This window comes from Pholis gunnellus (genome assembly GCF_910591455.1).
Source record: "Pholis gunnellus genome assembly, chromosome: 16".
Classification (NCBI taxonomy): domain Eukaryota; kingdom Metazoa; phylum Chordata; class Actinopteri; order Perciformes; family Pholidae; genus Pholis; species Pholis gunnellus.
Window position 1 is genome coordinate 8,695,331 of NC_136543.1, and position 24,532 is coordinate 8,719,862.

Here is a 24,532-nt window from a genome sequence, read left to right on the forward strand (position 1 = left end):
CGCTCTGCAGCCACCCTCGCTCTGTCTCTTTGTGATCGAGCGAATGGAAAAGTTTGCTGGATACCCTTCCACTGTCCTTCAAGTTTAACCACACACACACACATACACTGACCTGACTCTGACTCTGTATACATCACTGGCTCTTGCAGGCGTTTCAGCTCGTTTTTTTTTTTTATAGAACATGCTTGGCTTAATGGTGAATATTTATTACCACAATTACATGTTGTGTCTGAGTGTACAGGTGTTGTGTTTGCATGTTTGCATGCATGTGTGTGTGTGTGAGTGTGTGAGTATGTGTGGCTTGCTCATTTAGATTGTGGACCGTATGATTTTCCATTATGCAGGGTTGAAAAGGAAATGGCCAAACTTTTAATTGGTGGGGATTCGCCTGCAACACAAGGTCAATTATATGTGGGACGACGAGAAGAGAAGGGCGGTAGAATAGGAGAGGAGAGCAGAGGATGGACATAACCTCATTTAACTTGTCAGCTCTGACACGATACAACACACACACACACACACACACACACACACACACACACACACAGACACACACACACATGCAGACAAAAGTCACCCCCAGGCCCAACAGCAGGAAGTCTTCAAAGCACCAGTCCACTCTCGTGCTTATGCTCTCCCTCCCTACTCTATTTTGTCTCCTTCTGTCCCCCTGCCCCCCATTTGTCCTTAAACTTGGTCTTGGTCTCCCGCTTGACTTAGTGCTTGAGGACAACTGAGGACACCCTTGTTGACGCTAGAGGAAGATGTCAGTTGGCCATGAGGTGACTGTAGTTGAACACCATAACACAAGCCTTAATCTTTGACTTGTTGTGCTTCTTCTTCAGCCATACTTGTGGTCAGCTCAAGACTGATGTCTGTAAGGACAGTCGATCGTATCATCTCTGGTGTTGTTCATTTTCTTTATTTTTCTCTTCTTCTCTCTCTGTATAAGTACCACTTTGGTACCAGTAAATGTCTAGTAATGTGGCCAATAGACTTCAATAGAAAGGTAATGCACCTTATGTCCTCAAGGGAGGAGAGGAAATGCAGATCTGAAGATGGTTACACCCAGGTCTCCATTGTCACATCCATAACATTTTAATATCATTATTAGTAGGACAATTGACTTTCTACATTTGATAGAATTTTAAACATGTCTTGCCTTATTTATTTATTTATTTTGCGTTGCAGTTAGTTTTAAAGAGTGTAGGCATCTAACAGTTGTTGGGAGCAAAACATCAATGCTGCACATTCTCTTTCAGAAATGAAAGAAGAAGAAATAAAACCAGGTCGCGCTAAAAACTCTTCCTCCGTCACACTTTTACACAATGGACCTTTTGCAATAACTTTTGCACGATGCATTTCTTAAAGCATAAGTATCATTTCACATTCAGAAGATGCATTGGAAACAAACACACTCCTCCTTCACCCTCTTTCTCTCTTTCTCTTCATTTTGGATGCTGCTGCTCTTTCGCCCTGCTGAGCTTTCACTCAGATGTGACTTCAACACTTTCACAGACCGCTGGCCTCCATACTGTGTCTATGAGTGTGTGCAAAGCTTCGATTGTTTCTCTCCTCATCTCTCCTCCTATTCTCCCCTTCACGTCCCCCCTTCGTCTCCCCCCTTTCTCCTCTCTCATCCTCAGCCTGGCTTCTCCTCTGTGTCTTTTTACTCTTTTACTCTGCTCAACTTGTTTCTCCACATCTCACCTTACCGTTTCTCCTTGCTCGTCCGTCCCCCCCCCCCCCCCCCCCCCATCCTCTTTCACCGTCCTCCACTCTTCCAATCTCTCCATCTCGACATGTGTGTCAATTTGGATGAAGTGGCTCTCGTCGCTGTGGCGATGCAGAGATGAGTGGATCATGGAGGGAAGGCGAGACGGAGGGCCGAAGGGACAGATGCACCAAGCGACAGATATAGCGGCGGAGAGATGGAGAGACATCTGATGTTCTCTCGCTGGGGCAGCCATGAGTGTAGCTACAATCTGTAAACACACACGCACAGTTGGGAAATGAACACGGGGGAAATCTGTGCCCTCTCAAACAGAGAAAATTAACACAACAGGAAATTGGTTTTTGCTTTCTGCGCAAATATGACAGTATATCCCTTGATGAATGATATATAAATGATATGTGTAATTTATTTAGCTACAAAGGAAATGGAGGGATGACAGTTAGGATAAGAGAACGAGTGCGAGAGAGAGAGAAGTAAACAAACTTTAATTCTCAAAAGAATTGCTTGGCATTTTGAGAAATACGCTTTTCACTTTCTGGTGGAAAGTTGTAGATAAGAAGATCGGTGCTACTCGCATAACTGTCCATTGATTATGAAGCTACAGCTGGCAGACGGTTAGCTTAGCACAAAGACTTGAAACATAGGGAAAATGCTAGCCTTGCTCTGTCCGAAGGTAACAACATTGTTCTCCTCCCATCGAAGTAGCTAGTCCACTCCTTACGTATATTTAGCATACAGACATGAGAGTGGTATTAATCTAATGTTGAACTATTCCTTTAAACTTAAAAAAATGAATTAGCACACGCACACACACACACACACACACACACACACACACACACACACACACACACACACACACACACACACACACACACACACACACACACACACAGGTAAGAAACACACACAGTTTTGTCCTTTTTCTTTCCCACTCTTGTAAGTCTCTGACAGACTGTTCGGGTATTCATGCCAACCGAGAGATCAAACACCATGGCAACAAGTGGCTTCTGTGATCACCGTGGATACTGTGAGACAGCTGACCACTTTGTTGTGCCTGTTTGCATGTGTGTGTGTGTGTGTGTGTGTGTGTGTGTGTGTGTGTGAGCATACTTACCAAGTTAGTTCATACAGGAATCTGAGGACAATGTTAAATGATGTGTGCGTGTGATTGTGTTTTCTTGTGTGTAAGAGAAAGAAAAACGATAATGATGTCTGTGTGTGTCTTTATTCAATGCATGTGTGTGTGTGTGTGTGTGTGTGTGTCTGTGTGTGTGTGTGTCTGTGTGTTCTTTGCCTGTCCACATGTGTGACCGTCTGCGGCTGAGTATCTCCCCGGGCTCTTTCCTGATGGACCACTACTGGATGTTGTGGAGATGAAAGGGATGCTGGGAACTCATCTCACGCTATGAATCCTGGGTAAGTAGCGTGTGATGTGAGCACATCCTCATCACTCAGTGAAAGACGGCTTTCATCCCTTATCCGTTCAGTCTATCAATATCCCCTTGTTCTGTCGACTCTCTTCGTCCTCGCCCCCATTTCTTTCTTCTCCCCTTCGTCTTCAGTTTCTTCTTTATTCAATTGTTGTATTTTCTTTTCTTGTCTTTTTTTTACATGTTCATTTCTTCCCCTCATTTCATACCTATTTCCTTTTCTCCTTTTAATTCAGTTCTCCCCACTCTCCTCTCGTCTCCTCTCCTTTGCTCTGCTTTTCTTTCCCCCAATTTCTTTGGATTCCTCCTCACCTTTTCTCTCTTTTCCTTTTTTTAATTACCTTGTCTTTCCATTTATTTCCTTTTTTTCCTTCCCTCTCATCGCTCCTTTCCTTTTGTTTCTACTTTTATCACATCCTCTCATTCCGTAATATCAGTGCATTACTACATTCCTTCCCTCCATTTCTTTCTATTTCTTTCCTTTATTTCATTTTCTGTTTTCACAGTCCTTTCTTTTCTTTCCACCCAACCCTTTTACATTCTCCTCCTCTCCTGTGAACATAAAATGATCAAAGTGCCCATTCTGGCCATGACAGTTCAATTTTACCACGGCACACACACACACACATACACACCCACACGCACACACACACACACTCTCTTGCACATACTTTTCAAAGGGCATACATGCGGTTGGTGAGCCTATGTGTCGAGATGGTAGATTTGATATGCTTCTGCTTGAACAAGTTGGATGAGTCAAGTTTAAAATTGTCATCTTATGATCATTCTTATAAAAGGAGATTTGACTTTGACCTTTTGTAACCTCAAACTTTTAGATCTTAGAGACAAAACCAAGTTGAAAACTTACTTTACAAAATGGCCACAAAGTCGCTGCCGTAATTCCCTTTCTCTGTCCCTGCTGTAGTGCCGCTGGGCAAGACACCAGAACAATGTTGTTGTGTATAAAAAACAAAGTTTCACCTGAGTCACTCACCCATGTGAATGTAACTCCTAAGATTGGTAAATACCGTGAACTAATAGGTCAACTCAGACACAGGTTTCAATAAAGAGGACAACACAGTGAGTGTGGTTTATCTGCCATAACTGGCCATTTATTAAGAACATTTACCAAAAATCTAAAAAGGGAAGAAAGGAGAGAATAGACAGTCGTGCTACAGTGTTGGAGCCCGTTGACTAAATAACACCAATCAAAACACACTTGAAAAAAACCACACACACCACTGTAATACAATGTGTAGAAAGAAATGAAGACAGTACCCTAAACTATATAAAATGAACAGGTAGGATATTTAAGACAAAAAAACCCAGCTGCAGTCAGACTCAGCACTCTGCCAGTGAACAAACAGAGCACTGCTCGAGCTAACCGTTTATATTAAATTGATACTTCACATCCCTCTGCACCAGCTGACAGCCAATTTTCTATTTTCAGCCTCTGAACATGTAATAAAAGTTATGTTGGCCTATTACATCATTAAAAAAAATACAATCCCTCAAAGTGCTGGCATCCACAAATTACCCAAACAATAAAAATGCTAAAATGAATATAAAACATTATCTATATTTATTTAAAAGAAGCCACAAGTGTACAGTGCAACCATAGACTGTAGAGTACGACAGTCCTCAGCATGGAGGTCCAACAGTGTGCAGCCTTTGAGCCCAGCTCTGCAGCTCTCATCTGATTCGCTCCTTCATGGGTCCTCCGCTCCGCAACAGCATTGATATTAGCCCGCTAACTGTGCGCCCGTAAGACTGCGTACCGAAAGTTAGCAGCACTAGAAGCAATATTTGTAAACATTGGAGGCCGAGTTACACTCAAACAGGACAAACAGGACGGAGTCAGACGACATAGGCATGAAGAGTTGGACACTTTACCGATATATTAATGGAGTCCTCTGTGGTTGAAGACCTCAGGTCCAGCAGGAAATGACATTATTATGATTACTTTTCCTCCCTGAAGCGTACCTGTTGTCTTCCTCACATACTGGTAGGTGAGACAAACACACCATAACTAATGTCTCACGCCTCTGTGGCTTTGCTGATGGCAAAACGGTCCGCCATGGCTGTCCGTGCGAATCACTGCTGTGCAATATTGATGTGATTGTATTTGCTTGTAACGGGTCAAATCTGTATTGCAGCTCGTTTGCCTTTGTCACTGGGTGAGGTCCAGCACCATGGACAGGACCTGCAGGGCTTTTGCACTGTGTGATATGCGATAGCCAGTGTACAAGGCTGGTAGTTGTTTATTGCTTTTTAGTGAGTAATTAGCTTAACTTGATGAGGAATGTTTGGCATCATGTGTATTTGTAAGTCTGATTCATGCATTGATACGTTTTGATTTGATAATAATGATGAATTCTACTACATTTCAGTTTAGAAATACAATTTAGGGTTTCTCCACTTTGACATTTAGACCTTTAAAACAATATACAACACATTAGAGTTAATGACATACACATGCACAAACATTTCGCAACTATATTTTCGGTGTTTAATAACAATATTTTGGCGTAAGGAGGACTTGGGTGATGAAGACGTGGACTGAATGTGCCTTTTTGTTTTTGTCTTATAGCTTCCTCCCTCACCTAATGCTGCTCATCAGTGGCAAGAAAAAGAATAATAAGTAATTATAACACCGAATGATTATAATCGACACTCGTTATACCCTGCAGTTGGTTTTCTTTAGCTTACACGTTCTGCTTCATAACTACAATGTGCCTTATACTTCTTTTTGTTATGATTAAATGTAATGAACCCGCTTTGCAGTAGATGCATACATGTGTGAGGTGAATCCTGACGGGGACAAGGAAGTATTTGCGTGTTGAGTTGGGCTGCTCTGGGTCAAACTCCAGGGCCGCTTTCATCTCCAGGTCTGTCAGTTATAAAGTTTTGCACCGCAAAAAGACAATGCATTCTTCTATTTTATATTTCCCAGTGTCTTCCTGCTCTGCCTGCTCACGGTCCTTTCATCCTCCAACTGCAAAAAAAAAAAAAAAAAACACTTGCACATCCACGTGTCTGCTCCTCACAGGTTGTTATACCTTGTGTGTCTTGCAGGCTTTGCACACTTATTCAGTGTCCTTCCAATAGACATCTAACACACTCTGTCGGTATTAATATGCATGACCAGCCACACTCCAGCTCTTTAAACTCAGCAAGCACCCTCACACACATACATTTTTCTAAAGGAAATGCAGGTTGTGTTGTTCTTTCCTCATTCTCTTCCTCTCCGTGTCTGTTCTCCATCTCCCCCTTACCCTGCCATCCTCGTCTTCCTCATCCGTTCCTCTGCGTCACTCTCTCCATACTGATGTATGATGCAATGAAAGAAAACGTGACAGTCAACTTTTTTCCTTTGCTCTATTCCCCTCAGACCTGTCTCTCCCATCCTTTTTGTTTCTTCACTCTTCTTAATACTCTTTAATTCTCTTCCTTTACTTCCTCTTTTTCTTCCTCCCCTCCTTCTCTTTCAGCTCTCTCTGTTGTCTGTCTCCCGCCCTCCTCCTTCCTTGCCCTTCTCCCATCATCCCTCTTCTTCTTGCTCCTCCTTTCCCTCTCTAGAGTCCTTTCCGTCGGTTTCATTAACAAGATTTATCTTCTCTAGTAATAACAGTATACACACACATATGCACAGGCGCGTGCACACACACACACACACACACACATACACCACTGTACACACCATACACACTTCCTGGAGCTGCAGTACCATTTCCCCACCAGTCAGGGTCACTGTGGGACTGTGACGAAAAGAGCAAGGGAGGGGGAGAAAGAATGGCTGGATTGGTGTGTGTGCGTGTTAAGGAGTTATTAAATGCATGTATATTAGTATGGGTGTGTATATATGCATGAGTGCGTGTGTTTCCATGACACTGCCAGATTGCAAAAAAAACTTGATGCGATTGCGCCGCAATCATTTGAAAAGAACATCATCCACACTGAACAAATGGCCCTCCGCTGGTAACCTCTCCTTTTTTATTTTTCAATTGATGTAAGTCTGAATCCATATCACACAGTCATAATGCCTTCCTGAAGGCCACAGCTCTGTCTGTCTGTGTGTTTGTGTGTAGATAAAAACCATCAAGGTCCCCGACATTCTCGCTGTGTGCGAGCACTTTAGATTCAGAAACAACAGGCTTTATGATGGCAAATATTTGCACAGCTAGATGAGCTGGGTGAGGAGTTAATGGAGGCGCTTTTGAAAAGTTCAACATTTATTTGTCCCTCGGTCTGTTAGCCCACAAGACTACGATCTCTGATATCATAATCCCTCTAAAGTAATGGGGCCCCGCCGCTGACAGAGCCTGATTGATGCCGCTTTCCCCTCCACGCGGAGGAGCTAGCTAGCTGGTTGACATTGACGGAGTGACTGACAGAGAGGTTGACAGAGTGACAAAAGCAGAGTGACTGGCGTTCATCATCACAACGTTTCTGACTGACACAAAGACTTGGTGAGGATCAGGGGATGCTTTTTTTTAAAATATACAATTTCCCTCCTAAATTACAAGAAAAATAAACATTGTGTTACTTTACACAGTTTGTACTGTAAAAGTCTTTTGACAAGGTTTCGAATAGAAACTGTAGTGTACACTGTGGATAAAAGGAAAAAGAAACTCGACTTTGTCTTCATAATCCACACTCTTCCCCTCTTCAACTTTAATAACTTAAACAGTTACTTTTGAATTTAATTGATTCAGTATCGGATGATACCAAGCCTCTTAACAGTGAGCATAACGTCAGTATTGTACACTTTTAGGCATGTTTTTACACACATGCAGTTAGGGTGGATTTGTAATTAAATTAACCAGAATGTGTTCAGTCAATGTGGAAATTGGAAACACACATTTTCTCTTCTACTCCGCTTTCCCCTTTCTTATTACTGTGAGTACCTCACTCCTAAATTAAGGGCTGGATGAGCTCAATACATTGATATCGATAGTGTGACAATATTGCAATGTTTACCATTGCTGTTTTTACAAAATAATTAATGAGATTTTTGATAAATAGATATCATTAATGGGAATGTAATTAAGTGAGTAAACGCAAATAATAGAAAAGCTAGAACAGTCTGGTAAGACTCAGAAAATGCCATCACTTCGGTGTCATGCAGGAAAAGACAACGCTCATGCCATATTATGATATTACATCATCCGAAAACTAAGACGATATCGAGTCTCATGTCACAATATCGATATAACGACTGCCCTACCTAAACGTAGGAAAATATTTTTCCCCTCTTCAGTCTGTAACCAACTGTTTTTATGCTATTTTCAAACCAGCATGTGCAGACTTCCTCCTGCGTGCACCACACAGTGGTAGACTGACAGATGGATCGTCCCCACTGAAAACACCATGATCACAACAGAGTTTGGCTCTAGCTATGGAGAACATGTATATAAATAACACGTTGCATTTTACTCTGGTTTTACAGTCCAACTCGGTCTGTACTGTTTATCTGAAAGAGATTCATTTGCAGCCATTTCTGTAGACGGTAGTATTCACCAATACACTGGTAAAGTAGCCTGTGGTTATTAATGTTTTTGCTTCAATCGATGTGAAATAACAATAAGCCTGGAGATTTATTATACTTTCGATAGCTTTTTGTCAAGTATTGTCTGGTCTGATTAACTGCACATGGAGATGATCATGATGATGACAACAGTTATTGTTCTATATTAATGATTCATACGCTTCGCATTAGTTATATGGACTGGATATTGTTTGAAAATCAAGTATCAGTCCTTGTATGATACTAAGAGTTTTGGTTGCAATGCCAAAACGATACATTTTCAAAGTTTTGGCATATCATTGAGGAATAGGCCACCAGAGGCTGTGATTTACACTAATGTTACAGCAGCTAAAGGGCGTTTTTTAGTCACGACGTGGAAACCGTGACACTGTAAATCTCGGCCTGAGGTTGCTTATTGCTTTTATATAATGGTTACGACCTACTGTATACCTGGCACGGTTTCTTAAAATAAACACACAGCAACAAAAACTACAATCATTCTAATCATTCTTATATTGTGCAATGTATGTTCTTCGGCGTCCTTTAGCAGAACGGTTGTCACGCAACACACAGACGCGGTGAAAAGCGTGCCAAAAGATCGGGGCGATTACTGACATTTATGTGGATATCCTCATTAATTATGCAATTGTTAAAGTAGCGTACAATCACGTTGGCGCTCTTCTCTGCTGGTACCGGGTTGTTTGACTCTGGACGTTTCGGTGCCAGAAGCAAAGAGGATAATACTGCAACATCTTCCGTCGCTGTAGTTTGTGTGCCGGTAAGATCGTAGACATGATTCACATTTATGTCCCGTCACTGACATGATTTCTCTCGCCTCCGGGCCATCATCAGAAAGTGTTTTTACAGTGGTGCTTTTCAAGCAGTGGACTGTGTGGATTGTAACGTGCCGGCTGTCGGCTCTCTTTGGTTTCATTCTCTGGCTTCTTTGGGGATTTTTGTGCATTCACGGAATGTAGTTTGAAGTTTCGAAAAAGTGTCTTGATTTAGAACAAGTCATGTTTAGGTCCGCCCAGGCCAGCAGTAAAAAGTATTGACTTTTGCCCATACCCTGACCGACCGGAACTGCACAGCGCGCACATGCATGCAGACGCGCACACGCACGCAGTTTGAAGAGTAGACGGAGCGAGCAAGACACACGCACACGGAGCGAGACAGACAGTCACACACATTCATATTTGCACGGGGGGGGGAAAAAAAAGCAGAAATAACGATAAGCTCTAAAGAGGCGTGTAAATGTTATTCGAGTTTGCTTCGTGTGCGTTCTTATTTTTCAGTGCGTCTACAAGTGTGTTTGTGTGTTTCTTAAGTGTGTGTTTGTGAGTGTGCAATGATGTGTGTCGTGTACTCATGCCAGGGGTGTATTGTTGTCACCGAAGGCCCTCTAACATCATTTGTACGGTTTCCACACTAACACACACACATACGTACACACAGTGGTAGCAGGTGTCTACCTTGTCAGGAGAGCAAAGCAAGAGGTGTGCCTCTGTGGCTCTGTCTGCATGTTTGTGTAAGTGGTGTGTGTGTGTGTGTGTGTGTGTGTGTGTGTGTGTGTGTGTGTGTGTATGTATGTGTGTGCTTGCGCACAAGCACAGGTGTGTGTCGGTTGATAAAGTTTATCAGCTCAGGGCACGTTGCTGTCGGCAACCAGTGTTGTGAAGGGAAAAGGCCATGCAGACAAAGTGTGTTTATGTGTGTGTGTGTGTGTGCGAGAATTGGGAAGGGGAGACATAAGCACTGCTGATGACCCTCTTGTCATCTCAGAAACACACGCACACGCACACACACACACACACACACACACACACACACACACACACACACACACACACACAGCAGAAGATTTCAATCCTTTTTGAAGAGGAAGAGCTATCATTATATTTAAACGTTGATATTTCAAACACCAATGTCTGCAGCGCCGGAAACATTACTTATTTTGTAAGTGAAAGTATTGACATAGATGTCCATGAAGAGGCTGCTGAGCCGAGCGACTTGCACACAACAACAACAACAATAACAGGATACACACAATACAAAAGGCCTCGATTCCCGTCTAAGCCACATTTTCAGTGTGTCTGCAAACCAAATCCAAACATCTCTGTGGCTGATCTTTAATGTTCTGCCCTGTGACAAGACTGTAACAACAGTGAACACAGATCGTCCACTACTGATGGGCAGTTTTACTCCTAACATCAGCCCGAAGATTAACCTCCGACAATCAAAACTTACGCCGCATTTCCACTGATTGGCACAGATTGGCTCGACTCATTAGTTGGCAAAAGTTGTGGATAGTACCGAATACTTTTTTTGGTTCCACCTCACTTAAGGTTCACGTACAATCAAATACCCTTTACCCCGGCATACAAGGTCAGGAAGGTTTGGAAAAAGACATACTGCCGAAGCCTGAAGAGGATCAAGCGAGAGTGTTTGTGTCACGGCAGTTTCAAACTGTGTCGCTAAGAGATCCGCCTGCATTGAGGGGGTACCATCTGCAGTGGAAAATGAAAAACAGAAAAGTACCTGGTACCAAAAGCGAGTTAAGAGAAGCCGAACCGTACCAGGCAGTGGAAATTTCACTGTCCAGACTACTTTTCAAACAATGAACCCAAATGTTTTTACTGCCACGCTACAGTTACATATCACAATCTGCCCATGCAAACAACGTTTGACCCCAGCATTTGACTTGTTACTTTCGCTACAGAAGCCTGCTGGGCAGGGAAATCCACAGCGACCAAAACCTTTGGACTTGCTTGTAAAATTTGTGGGAGGTATGAGTGAGCAACATTCTTTTCCCTCCCAACTGCTACTGAAGTGCCTCTGGGCCACTTGACCTTCAAGTGCTCCACTTGCTCAGTGTCTAAAAGAGCATGACTATACACTGGGCAGCTCCCAGATGAGAGTCACAGTAAACCTCTGAAAAGTACTCTCTGAGAAAAATTTTGTTTTTGTCCATTGGCTTGGGATGCATCGATATATTACATGCATTAACAAGTCCAGTTAAATATTCATAACCTTTCTCTGCACAATCAAATCAATACTGTCTGTTGTGAAGGGGAGGTTTCACGTCCCCTTTCAACCTCACTGGTCATGATTGAGACTCACAACAGTTGACTGTTTTCAAAACACCAACAATAGGCCGGGAAGAGTTTTGGGAGATTTGGGGGAATATTGGTCTCTTTAATAAAAGCCCACACCACCTGTTGTGTCTGCTTAACTCATCCCTCTCTTTCACACTGTATGTCAGCCATACATCTTGCAATTTCTTTCATTCCTTTACCCAACCTTCTGCATATCCAAGCAGACAGAACAAACACTCTCTGATTCCAGCTTCGTAAATGTGAAGGTCTGCCATTTTTGGGATTTCTATATGATAGTAAATAGAGATTCCCTGATATTGACCTGAAAAAGTCAATCAGGTATTGACCATGACGCAACCATTTCACGTGAACTTTTGTTGTTGTTGTCAATGTCATTATAAAATGCAGTGTATTCAGTATATCACTTGATTTAATTAAAAAAATAATCAGTAAAATGAATCGATAATGAACGCTACTCATCTCATCCTTCCTCTTATTTACTTCCTCCCTCCTTTCATTCAGCTTTCTGCATGCATCTCCCATCGCACCTCCCTTCTTCAAGTAACATCTGGGGCTCCGGGGAAGCTCGGTTGACACAAGAACCGACAGTCTCCTGATGAGTGACTGTACATAAGAGCACCGTTAGTTTTGACATACCTATAGGTAGAACACAAAATAATATGCATGGAAGTCCCGAGAGGTCAAATTAAAGGTAATTAAATGACAAATGACTATTATAAAATAGGCTTGGGTGATATATGTTACATATTATGGTTGTTGAATAACCAATAGAGAAGAAATTTCTCAGTCTTGCATTAAAAAGGATGCCGTTAGGCAGCCGACTAGGAATTGTCCCATGTCTGAGCATCCTTGAACGCATCATGAAGGACAGCTGCTAAACAGTCTCTGCTTTCAGCCGCAGTATACCATGCAACGATAATGCAAGTTGATAAAAAAAAAAAAAAAGAAAAAGAAAAATAAGGCTGATTAAATGTCGCTGTGATGGATTACCCACCTCAGCAGGTTTCAAGTATCTGCAGATCTGCATAACACGTCAGAATGGATGTTTTGTTTTTTTAGTCCGAATCGTTACTATCCTCAGAAAGTTGAGGTTTGAATGTGGCTCATGGTGTTTATCACGTGACTCCGTCTGTGTGTCTCCACTGTCCAACACACTGGACGCAACTTTAAAATAATTCCCCAAATGAGTGTGTGCACTAGATGGCACTGTTGCCATATCTCACCTCACACACACACACACACACACACACACTCATACACACACAAACAAGCACAGATTGGCAAACACAACGCTACCTAAGGCTCAAGAGATGGAGAGGTATTTTCTGTCTGTCTCTCTGTCTTCCTCCCTCTCTGTCTCTCTCTCTCTTTGACACACATGCATACACTCCCTTTCTCCGCCGGCTGTCCCCCCCCCCACACACACACACACTTACATTAGCTCTGTCTATCAATCCACTGTAATATATCCTTATTACAAAAACAGACTCCCCATAATACTAGAAGCCATTGTTACAGCAGCCAAGTGATGGAAAATCATAAAGATGTACAGTAGGCATCCAGTATTGTGTGATTCATGAATTTACAAAACGTTGTAGCATGCTGTCGTAAACTGCTGCAGCAGAGACAGACAGGCTGCAAAACCCCGCTTCACGCTCATACACTTGCATGTTACCGCAGTCGCGTACTGTCAACTGGAATATATTTTCTTTTGAAGAAGTGCTTTGCTGAAGAGCACTTCAGGAGAGTGGATTACCTCTCAGTCACCACTCCCACAGATTATTCTGTCTGTGTGGATTCAACGCGTCGTCTGCCTGGTCACCAAATCACTTCTTTGAGAGTAGGCCGCCGCTCCGAAAGATCAAATATGAACAGTTTGAGTGAATTTGTAGTCCTCTTCGCTGTGTCACGGAATACGCTTTATCCAATCTCACTCGAGCGGGAATGAGGGTTTGAACCACAACCCCCAAAAAATCAGGCAACGGCAAGAAAACACGATCATCTCTACTTGCTTATCAAAACAGACACTCGCACAGAGAGAACAAACACATATACAAGACTGTCCTCACCGGGAAAAAATGAGAGCATTGGCTGTTCATTCAAACGCTTTTAGTGACCCACGTTTGCGTTTCACTGTCAAGTGGCCTCTTGCAGTCGAGCCGCCAGTGAGAATACGTAAGAGAATGAGAGAGTGTAAGTAGCGTGACGTTGCTGTAGCGTCTCAAAACCTCACAGAGAGGTTGGTAGGGAAGGTGGTTGTTAGTGCAAAGTGTCCGGCATGTGGTGCCATACCAGAAAACAATCGCATGGGTGGTTGTCAGTGACCAGCAGTATAATCAACGCCTCTCTAAAATAGTCTGAGGAGAAACAGAACATCCAAACCTTCGTGAAGGTAGGACTTATTTCAGGGTTGCTATCAGACTACATTGGCTTTAGCTATAGGTCTATCTGCTAAACAACTGAGTGTATCTGGAGAGGACACCCCAATGACAGGGGATTTTAAGTTAATAAAGCGTTTAATCAAGATTTGCCGACAGGTCACTTATTCATCATCAACATTTCGTGTTTGACCCCTGTTCATCATCAGTGAGCCGGTGAGGAGAGCCAGGCACACACCTCCGAAGCGCAACAGCAAAACAAATTTGCTCTTTTTGTGGAGCTGGCAGTTAAAACACAAAGGTGCTTGCCAAGAAACTTAATATTGCACGGGGTCAATAAAGGCAAACGGGTGAATCATAAACTAATGAAGACGTTCGGCCAAACTTTCCAAACAGTCCAGACAACAGTTTGCTCTGCATGAGTGAAGTGGAGGAGGAGGGGAGGACCGTCTGACTGACCGCTCACGGTGCAGGACACAAAATGGCTGCGAAGTTTGGCCACAGACTCCGAGCTGTGACAGTTGAGCCGTCACATCTGATTTAACAAAGGGTTGCTGGTTGACTCCTCACAGCGACAGCAGCCAACGCTGCTGCTGCTGCTGACGACGATGCTCCCTCAGGAAGTGTAACTAACTGCCACACATCCTGTACGACCACAATCCTGTTTAAAGGACAGGTATTAAAACCAGCTGGCTAGAAGCAAATGTCTTGACAGACTGAGTTTAAGTTGCATCTGCTCAGGACTGAGTTATGTACAAGTACACAAAGTAAAATACAGTAGTACACAACGCCAATGGTAGTACAAGTGCTGCACTTAAGCAGTAGTTGAAGTAGTTTTACATGTTACTCCACTATTTATTTTATAGCCTCAATTACTAGTTACTTTTGCAGATTAGGATTTCCAGTACTAAATATGATGCATTGTTATATATTACACCACCAAACAATACATACAGGGCTCACCACCATTGTGGTAAACCACCCATATCCTCATACATCTCATCTTCTAACCAGTTTTAGTAGATGATGGCCTGATATATATACAGTTGCTGTGTAAAATGGCATATTTTTTCTTTTCTCCGAGTAGGTATTAATTATACATATGATTATGAATAATAATTACAAACTTGGTCTTTATTTGAGGCAACTACGCCACCCCTCCACTATAAAACGTGTCAGGGAACCCTGACTTTGAATTAGCGCTACCTGAATACGGTACAACATTTCATTATTCCTTTTAACAGTAATACATCAGTAATAATGCAACGATAATGTAATAATAACACTGAAACGATATGACACTGGCTGGGACCTTACTGTTGCCAGTACACTTTTATTTTAGTTACTTTAAACAAAGTGTTGTAATTATTCTCTACTTTTAAATTGTATTGATTTATTTAAATTGGGAAAATATCTTAAATCTTAAAAAAAAACTTTCTTCTTCAGTTTCCAATATGTCAACAATAACAGTCATATAACCTGCTGTTTGGCCATCTGCACTACTGCAAGTCAGGGATTCTTCAGCTTTTCAAGCTGAGTTCCAAATCAGTAGTCTCTCCTCCTCCTCCTCCTCCTCTTCCGGCGCCAGACTACTTTCCACCTTGTACCGTAGCCCAGTGCAGACCCCACTAACTATACAGCCAAGGCCTAAAAACAGAGCATTTGTCATGCTCTCCATACTAAATGTTTCAATGTCACCTCCTCCACAGAGATCAAAAAGAGATTAAATAACCTTGAATTATCACAGAAATGTGAAATAAAAGGGGTGTTACTGCCCACAGAGAGTTTCTAGATGAGTCGAACTATAGGCTGGTTGCCAGCATTTAACATTTCACCGCCATGGGAAAAACCTGTCTGAGGTTAGAATAAACACTCGGCTGCTGTAATTCAGATCGTTGAGAAATTAACTCAGGAGATTGTCTTGCTGTAGCACTGCTGAGCGAAGGCATTTGAGCTCCCATAATGTGCACTAACCTGCTGCAGAGATGTAGCATGCTCCATTTACACATACGCATTCAGATAAAGATGAAATACTATCTATCTTCATGTGGTTAAAGGTCTGTCCCTCAGAGAGAAGTGTAGCAGAATGGTGGGGAGCAGATGGTGTCGGGACGCAGAGAAGCCGAGGGGAGGAAAAGGGAAAAGGGATGAAGACAGTGTGTGTGTGTTTCAGCGTGTCAACACATAGATATTTCCTCTGCAGCACTCTGTCTCTCTCTTCATATCTCACCCAAGTGTCAGGGGAGTGGGCGGCAGGGCCTGTCTGCAGAGACCACACACACGTTTAGCCTTCAGAAAGCTACGGCGCTGGTTGGTATCATGAACGGGGCAGTGACATATACTGCAGCTATGTACAATATAATACTCTGAAGTCCTGTAAATTCATATTTAATGGTAACAGGGTATTGTGTAGTTCTGTAGTTATAGACAGAAGAGGCAGCTCCGTGTCCATAAATGCTTCTTAGGGATGGCAGTGTCGGTTGGATGGTTCACCTCTTTGGTCTAGACTGAAATACTTCACCGACTATACCATGCGGTTGACATTTGTGGTTTTATGTCAAACGTCTGAAGACCAACTGGATGGATCGCCATCAAATCTGTAGCCGACATTCATGTCCCTTCAATGATTAATTGTATCGAGTTTGGTGGCCGCTAAGATTTCAATCTAGCAACATTATCAGCTGAAACGTATCATTATTAACATATCCAATATTTGGTTTTACGACCAAATACCTGTGAAAACTAATGCCATTCCTATCAGCCTCAGCTGCACTTTGTGTTTACTGCTCATAAGCAGATGGTGGAGGTGATGAATATTACCCCCGTTGACATCGGCATGTTATCATTGTCATTGTGAGCATGTTAGCGTGCTGATGTTGGCATTTAACTGAAAGCACCGCTGTGCCAAAGTGCAGACTCACAGAGCTGCTAGCATGGCTGTAGACTTCATAATTTGGCTAATCTCTGAAGTGGACCTCTTTTATGAACAGAATAAAACCCACCTTGCTGCAAACCTGTTTAAATCAATAGACAAAGTGATAAAAAAACTAATTTCTCAGGTTGTGATGAAACTAATTTGATTGAGGAGGCAGAAGCCACATCATTTAGATAGGTGCATAGACTTGAATGTAAACTGCAGTATTGGTGGGGAAACCCATAAAAGTCTTGGAAATTTGATTCATACTTTCTAATATCTCCTAAAAGGAATGAATTATAGATTCGGTTACATTTTACATTTGCAAAGTACAGTCCTGCCCTTCAGATGGACAACCTATTGGTCACCCATGGACAGACTTCAGTCATTGAGGCAAGATATGAACTGATCATTTCAGATTGAGAAAACAGGATTGCTGAAAGCCTTAATGCAAGATTCCAAAGGTGTCTTATCAATTTGGTGTTTTTACATTTTAACATCGTCTATTACTGTGTTTGAAATGAAAAAAGTGTTACATGCAATGCATTTAACATTCACGTCTATACCGCCCAGAAATAATCTCTCAAATCACTCCATCATGAGGCTTATAAATGTTGATTTTATGTTCCAAAGCATGCATCAAATCACTTCATCCACGATGGCACTTTGTGTTGATTAACGTTTCCTGAAAGATAATAATGACTGAAAGGCTGTACTACAATTCTTTCAATGCTCAAATGATTCGACATTGCCTCAGTAGTTTTCCAGAAACACGGATGCTGATGATTCCCTTATTATTTAATCACTGGTTTATTGGTGTTAATTGTGACAATGGATTCAGATGACATGCATACTATGCGGCAATCCTTTAGAAGGAAATAAACAAGGAAAACAGAGCTGGGTCGACCTGAGAGCAATACTAAGTGCAGCGGGAAAAACAGTCATGTTTATCTGAACTATAATTGACATTTTATGAAACAAAGGAGACATTAAAACCACAAATGTCCCACTGTACTTCACCAACAGGAAAACAAACAAATTAGGCTCCAGAGGAAAGGAACATTTGGAGACTGAAGGCCACACAGCAGTCTTTACTTACCAGCTCTGTAGGAACAATACGTTTTGACTCTTTCACAAAGTATTCAACTTCACGTCCATCTTTTCACAGCCGTACAAGCTAAATCTTAAGTAGTTCAAATAAGGAATTGTTTTTAATCAGCACATGTTGTCAATTTGAATTTTAAACCAAGTTAACGTGCATTTAAAAAGTAAACACTTCTGGAGAAAGACACGTAAGAGTAACAGTTTAAGATTGAGCGGAAATATTGTGTGCCCTGATAAAGCTCAAACTGAATTTGAAAAGTGTTTCATCTGGCAGATTTCCGAGCTGGCCGGACGGTTTCCCCACATGACCTGTCTCTCTGTCTATCAAACAAAATCATAAAATGCCCCAAGAATCTTACAAAAAATAAAACAACGGTGGAATGACTTGAAGATAACTCCCCCTCAGACGTAACGGCATTTAAGCAAATCTGCAGAGAGGAACAAAAGGAAAACAAAAAGAAATCCAGATGGGCCAAACTGATATAGACATTTCTGAGAAAACCGAAGCTGTAATCACGGCTTCACAGGCTTTTTTTAAAAAGCACATTACATATCCATGTATTTGCATCTCATTTATTTTTACATTCATAGGCACACATTTGTTTGTGGACCAATATCCAACATTATGTTTGGAGTTCATGATGAAAATTAACACACTTATTCTTTTGGACACAATATTTATATTAAAAGCTCAATAAATAACTTATCTGAATCCAAACCTCTTTAAAAATACACTGTGAAGCAATTCTCTTTTGGAAAAAAATAATTGCTGTAAATTGTAACTAAGTAGAACAACAAAACATGAAATGGGAGCCAATTTGCTCGAGTGAAGAGTGGGACCATCGGTACTCTCAAATGATTTATTTGAATTACTGAAGGGATTTCATTTGTCTCTTGAAGTTTAATATCAAAGGGTTCTCTTAATTCTTTTTTTTTCTCTTTTTGTCATATTGTCATGTGAAATTGTCGCATTTCTGATGTCTATTTTCATCTGTCTTAAAAAAAGAAGAGAAAGAGAGTAGGCCTAAAGAATTTGAATGTAAAGGCTGCAGCACCACACGATTGAAAGTGAACGCAAACACACTGTTTCTATTGTGGAAGTAAATGTGTCCAACATGAACTCCCTGTACAAGAGCCACAAGTATGAGAGGCAGGTTCTAAGAAAACAGCAATACGGTGGCATTGTGATTTTGTTAACGTTTTTATATTTATCGCAACATTTCACAAAGGATGTTAAGTATCAGTTCAAGGCATCAGGCATCCGGATGAACATTTCTAGCAGCCATATGTAAGGTTTCAGTCCAGACTAAGCCTCCGACAAAGAAAAGTGTAAAGGGAAAGAAACTTAGTAAGAAACAACTGTTGTACTTGGTGGCTTCCAGGACGAGATACAGCAAATTACCGAACAACCCATGAGTCATCAAAGGCAACAGGCAGAGGTCAGAGAGAGAGAGTAGCCAGGCTGGTATGAACCCGACACTTTGAACCAGCTGCTGGCCTCCTGTTGAGTTGGGTTGGTGAGGGGAGTCTTCCGCCACGTCTTCATAGATTGCCTGGTGTCCTGTGGTGACATTTAAATGGATATCCATAAGACTAGCACATCAAAATATGAGAACGGCCACATTCATCAATAAGCTATCCATCTGCAACGGCTCTCACTGAGCGGCTGTGGGCGATGAACAAACAGCGTGTGTCACTCCGTCATTTAGCAACAACACAATGTGCGCATCATCAATCACGTGCACATTCAGCTTCTTTTCATTCTTGGTTACTAGTTGAACCAAGTTGAGTGATTCTGCTTTAGCTGCCGTTAGTGCGCCACTGATAGTGGCAGTGATAAATATCTAGCTTTAGTCTGGAAATCTGTTTTTCACTTCAACATGTTGTGCAGCAACTGAAATATATTTAGTCTTCATTTGATTTATAGTTGTTTGTTTAATCTCAAATCCAATCTGTCATCAAAGTGTGCCAATGGCCATGGGAGTGGAATATTTGGAACTATATTTTCCATGTTTCATAATGAGCCTTGGGACCACATTGACTGTATATAATGGATGTAACAATGGACTGTATACATCAGTGGATGTCACTGGAGCAGATTTGAACCCTTGAGTTTGTTCTGTGATGCCGAGGACTGTTATGTAATTAATATTGTGAATAATGTCAGATACACTGACAGATAAATAGTCGCCTGCTTGTCCTAATGTTCGTAAAATGTATGCTTTAGGTATTATTATCAACACGCTCTTACTCATTGGGATATTGCGTACTGCAAATTCAATTACATTTAGGATCAACTCCTCGTAAATATTGTTATAAGACTTTGATAAAGAATACAATTCTCTACCACAGTGTAAGTCATTTTACAGTACAATGTTAAAATATATTGTTCTGTTTTCTGGGAAATCAATTGAGAGGGTTTTAATGGATACAATAATCAGACAGGGGTGTTTACTTTCTGACAAATCCAGCAAATCAAAAACCTGACAAATTAAAGTACTTAATCACATTTATGTAAAAATCATATACAAATCAATAGTGTCATAAAACAGTCTTGCTCATTGATTAGCAGCATTCCCCACAATAGCCTTTTATACCCAGATACATTAAAGTCATATCTATCACGGTATACATTTTATGAGAAAATCTCTCACCGTAGACATATTTATAGTGTCTCACCATACTGTATTTATTGTCATATTAATCATCCTTAATGTACACAACACCACTGTGGAGCATCCCCTAGTTTTAACAAAATAGAAGCATTTCACCATCTGCAGTATGTATGTAAATTACTAGTATATATTTCAAGACATACAGTAATTTCCATGCTTATTATGATCTGTTTTTAAAATCACTGGACTGCGAGTGGCAGCCCAGCAGCGGCAACAAACGCAAAACAACACGTAGCAGGAAGAAGGTGACAGAGAGCAGGTCAGCTCCAAGGACAGCGCTCTGTGAAAACGTGTTGAAGTGTCACAGGAAGTCCATTTTCCACTCCAGGTACCGGAGCTGATTGGACTCTGGTGTTACCTGTGACCAATTAACAATCAGTGCACAGCCCGGTTGACCTGCCACTCTCCCAGAGACGGCTTAGATGGACCGGCCACACACCTCCACACTGTCAGTTCATAGGTCAGTGACAGTTTCTTTTAATGACAGTGAGCATGAAACCCTGATGTGCCATCTCACCTCGAGAGAAAGCTCACTCGAGCCAATACTTGACCCGATAAGACTCGGGGTCAGCCTTCTCTTTGCTTGCGCTGTACTTTTGAAAAGGTTGTACATCTTTTGAGTCTACAGTTGACTGAGGAATGGGCCTATAGGCTATGAAATCAAATTTCATTCCAGTCATACTTTCGTCCTCCCCCTGCTCCAGAGACTTATCAGTAGAACCTACACCTTGTTCAAATGTCAAATTGCTTGTCCTGGTTTCTTAATACACAGCCACGCCTCTTTCACTCTCCGCTTGTCACACTTTGTGGAGAAGTGGGCAAAGTTGCAAGTGAGCGAAGGGAAGAAGAGATGGCGCAGATTCTACATACCGTTTACTGTCACCTGATAACTTATTTAATCCCATTTTTGTCCAGATGATGATTAAAATGATGGTAGTAGGATGAGTAATATGAAGCACATGACAGTGCAGTGTTTTTGAAACTGTAAGGATTACAGATACTTGAACCCAAAAGCACAACTCGGAGACACAAATACAAGTTAGTTCTTTACTTGTGTTCAGGCAGGGTCAAAACCAGGAGGTCAGTCCAACAGGCAAACAAATCCAATAAGGGGCAGGCAAAAATCCAATAAGGGGCAGGCAGAAATCAGACAGGGTCGAAACAGGCAGATCAAGAACAATATAAAGATACGCTGGAGAACTTGGCAATAACACACAAGACAATCTGGCAGGGAACAAGTGCAAGTGAGGGGACCTAATTAGTGAGGGCTAACGAGGGAATGGGCTGCAGGTGAGGTGGGTGTGGAGGACCAGGTGAGGGGAATCCCAGGTGATTGGGTGAGAATGGTAGGATCTGAAATGACAGGAGAGTTAATAAAACAAGCAGACAGGATGAAAAAAACTAATGCTGGATGCCATCCGCCATAAAATGTAAAAGAAGAAGAAAAAAACTAACATGAAGGGGAATTCCTGACAGAAACAAAGGTCCGACTGTATGAATGGCTCCTTAACTCATTCCATGTGATGGGGCAAGGTTGCATTCATACAACACATTTGTCACAATAAATGTACCTTTTTTTTATTTTAGAGAGATTAACTTCACCAAATGAGTCAGTTCACAGGGTTTTCACTTGTTGCCTTTTTGTATTTCAAAGCTTCACATTCACAAATTAATCATATTGAGCTTGAAGGTTCATTATTGACCGTTTTGAAGCGGCAGAAAAAAAATCAAAACACAAGGTCCTCTTACTGGAAATATTTCACAGTATATGGATTTTGCTCAGTTGTCGTGGAGATAGTTTGAGCTGTTGTAAAACTACTCCGGATGTGGTTTTGTTGGTTCTGTTTAGAACCAATATAAATACATATATTATACATTTCATGTTGGCAATAACTTCTGAGCATCTCGACTACAATGCTAATTACTCTTCTTGCCTCAAAGTTGTTTTAATTGTACCCTTAATGGATGTTTATTCTTGACCTTAATATATGTGTGACAAGCTTTCAGACCTTTCACCTGCATCTCACAGTCTTCATGCAGCCTTCTTCCTTTTGTGCCATAAAGCGAATCCTTTTACCGAAATCTGATCATGTGACGGCAGATTCAGAGTCATTCTTTATCGTCCTCCGTGGAGGACATCTGTTTTCGCAGTCTGTGCACAGAAATAACATTCTGAACGAGGTGTAAACAAGGTGTGCCCGAGCTATGTAAAGCAGTTATGGCTGACGACACAAAAGACGTAGCACCGTCGACGCTTGACTATCGAGGGGTAGTCACAAAAAGCAGTATTTACGGCGATGCAGTGATTTGATTGTCAAATCTGTTGAAGCAACATAATAATTAAAAGTAACCATTGAATGGTCTGGTCCTGCATTCAAGAGAAATCAGAGGGAAAATTCGTATTGTTGCTCAACACCTTCAGTGTTCAGTCACCTCCTTTCTTGTTTACCCTCTCACAGTACTTTTCCAAATCATCGCTGTCCGACAGAAACTCTGATTTCCATAAAGCAACATTTGCACAACTTGAGGCTAAACTAGTGTCTCTTTGTAACACTCTCTGCCCATTTCTCCCACCTCTTCCTGGACCCTTCATTCCTCCTATCTCTATTCCAACCCTCCCCCTCCCCCTCACACACACACACACACACACACACACACACACACACACACACACACACACACACACACACACACACACACACACACACCAGGTTCTTGGCAGTGCTTGGCGGTCGCCCACCTTGTCGAACTAGCAGGTTCATGTGTGTCTGTGAGTGTGTATTTTCTGTGTCTCTGTTCAGTGTGTGTGTGTGTGTGTGTGTGCGCGCGCACAATATTGCGTGTGTGTATGTGTGTGTCTAGCAGTAGTCTAGACGTGGTTTCCTCTCCTGTGTTTGTCTTTCTCCTCAGGCCAGCTGATCTGTTCAGCCAGGAATGTTACTGCTACTGCTGCCATACTGTCAACACACACACTCTTTCTCTGCAGCTTCCCCTTTTTTCTCTCCCCCTTTATCTCTCCACTCATGTTATTTTTCTCTCTTTCTTTATCTACAAACATCTGCCTTCTCTCTATTTGCGTAACCCTCTCCCCCTCTTCTCAGTCTCCATCTTCCAACCTCTCATTCTTTCTGGTTTGCTTTCAAAAGAACAGATTCACAATTTATCTTTCTCTCTCTCTCCTAAAATGCTTATAATAGCCTCACTTCTACTTCCTCTATTTCATCCTCCTTATTGTTTATCTCCTCCCTCCTCCTCTCTTACTTCTCCTCTTCCAGACAAAGTTGTCTTTCACTAGATGTCTCCTGGCAAAGAAACAGCACACCGCAGCGTGCATGTTTATGTGTGCATTTATAGAAATACTACTATTTCTGTAAGTCTTTGTATGGATGTTTTTGTATGCATGTTCACTGAATTTGATCAACTACTGTTCAATAAATGATCTCTGTGTTTGTGTGTGTGTGTGTGTGTGTGTGTGTGTGTGTGTGTGTGTGTGTGTGTGTGTGTGTGTGTCCATAGCACTGTCAGCCAGATTGGCATCATGTTGGCACACCTCAAAGACAGGAGACAGACAGAATTAGCAGATACATTGCAGTACTGGTGACCTGTTTTTTCTATTCATGTTCTTTATTTATCCATCTTTTAAACTCCTC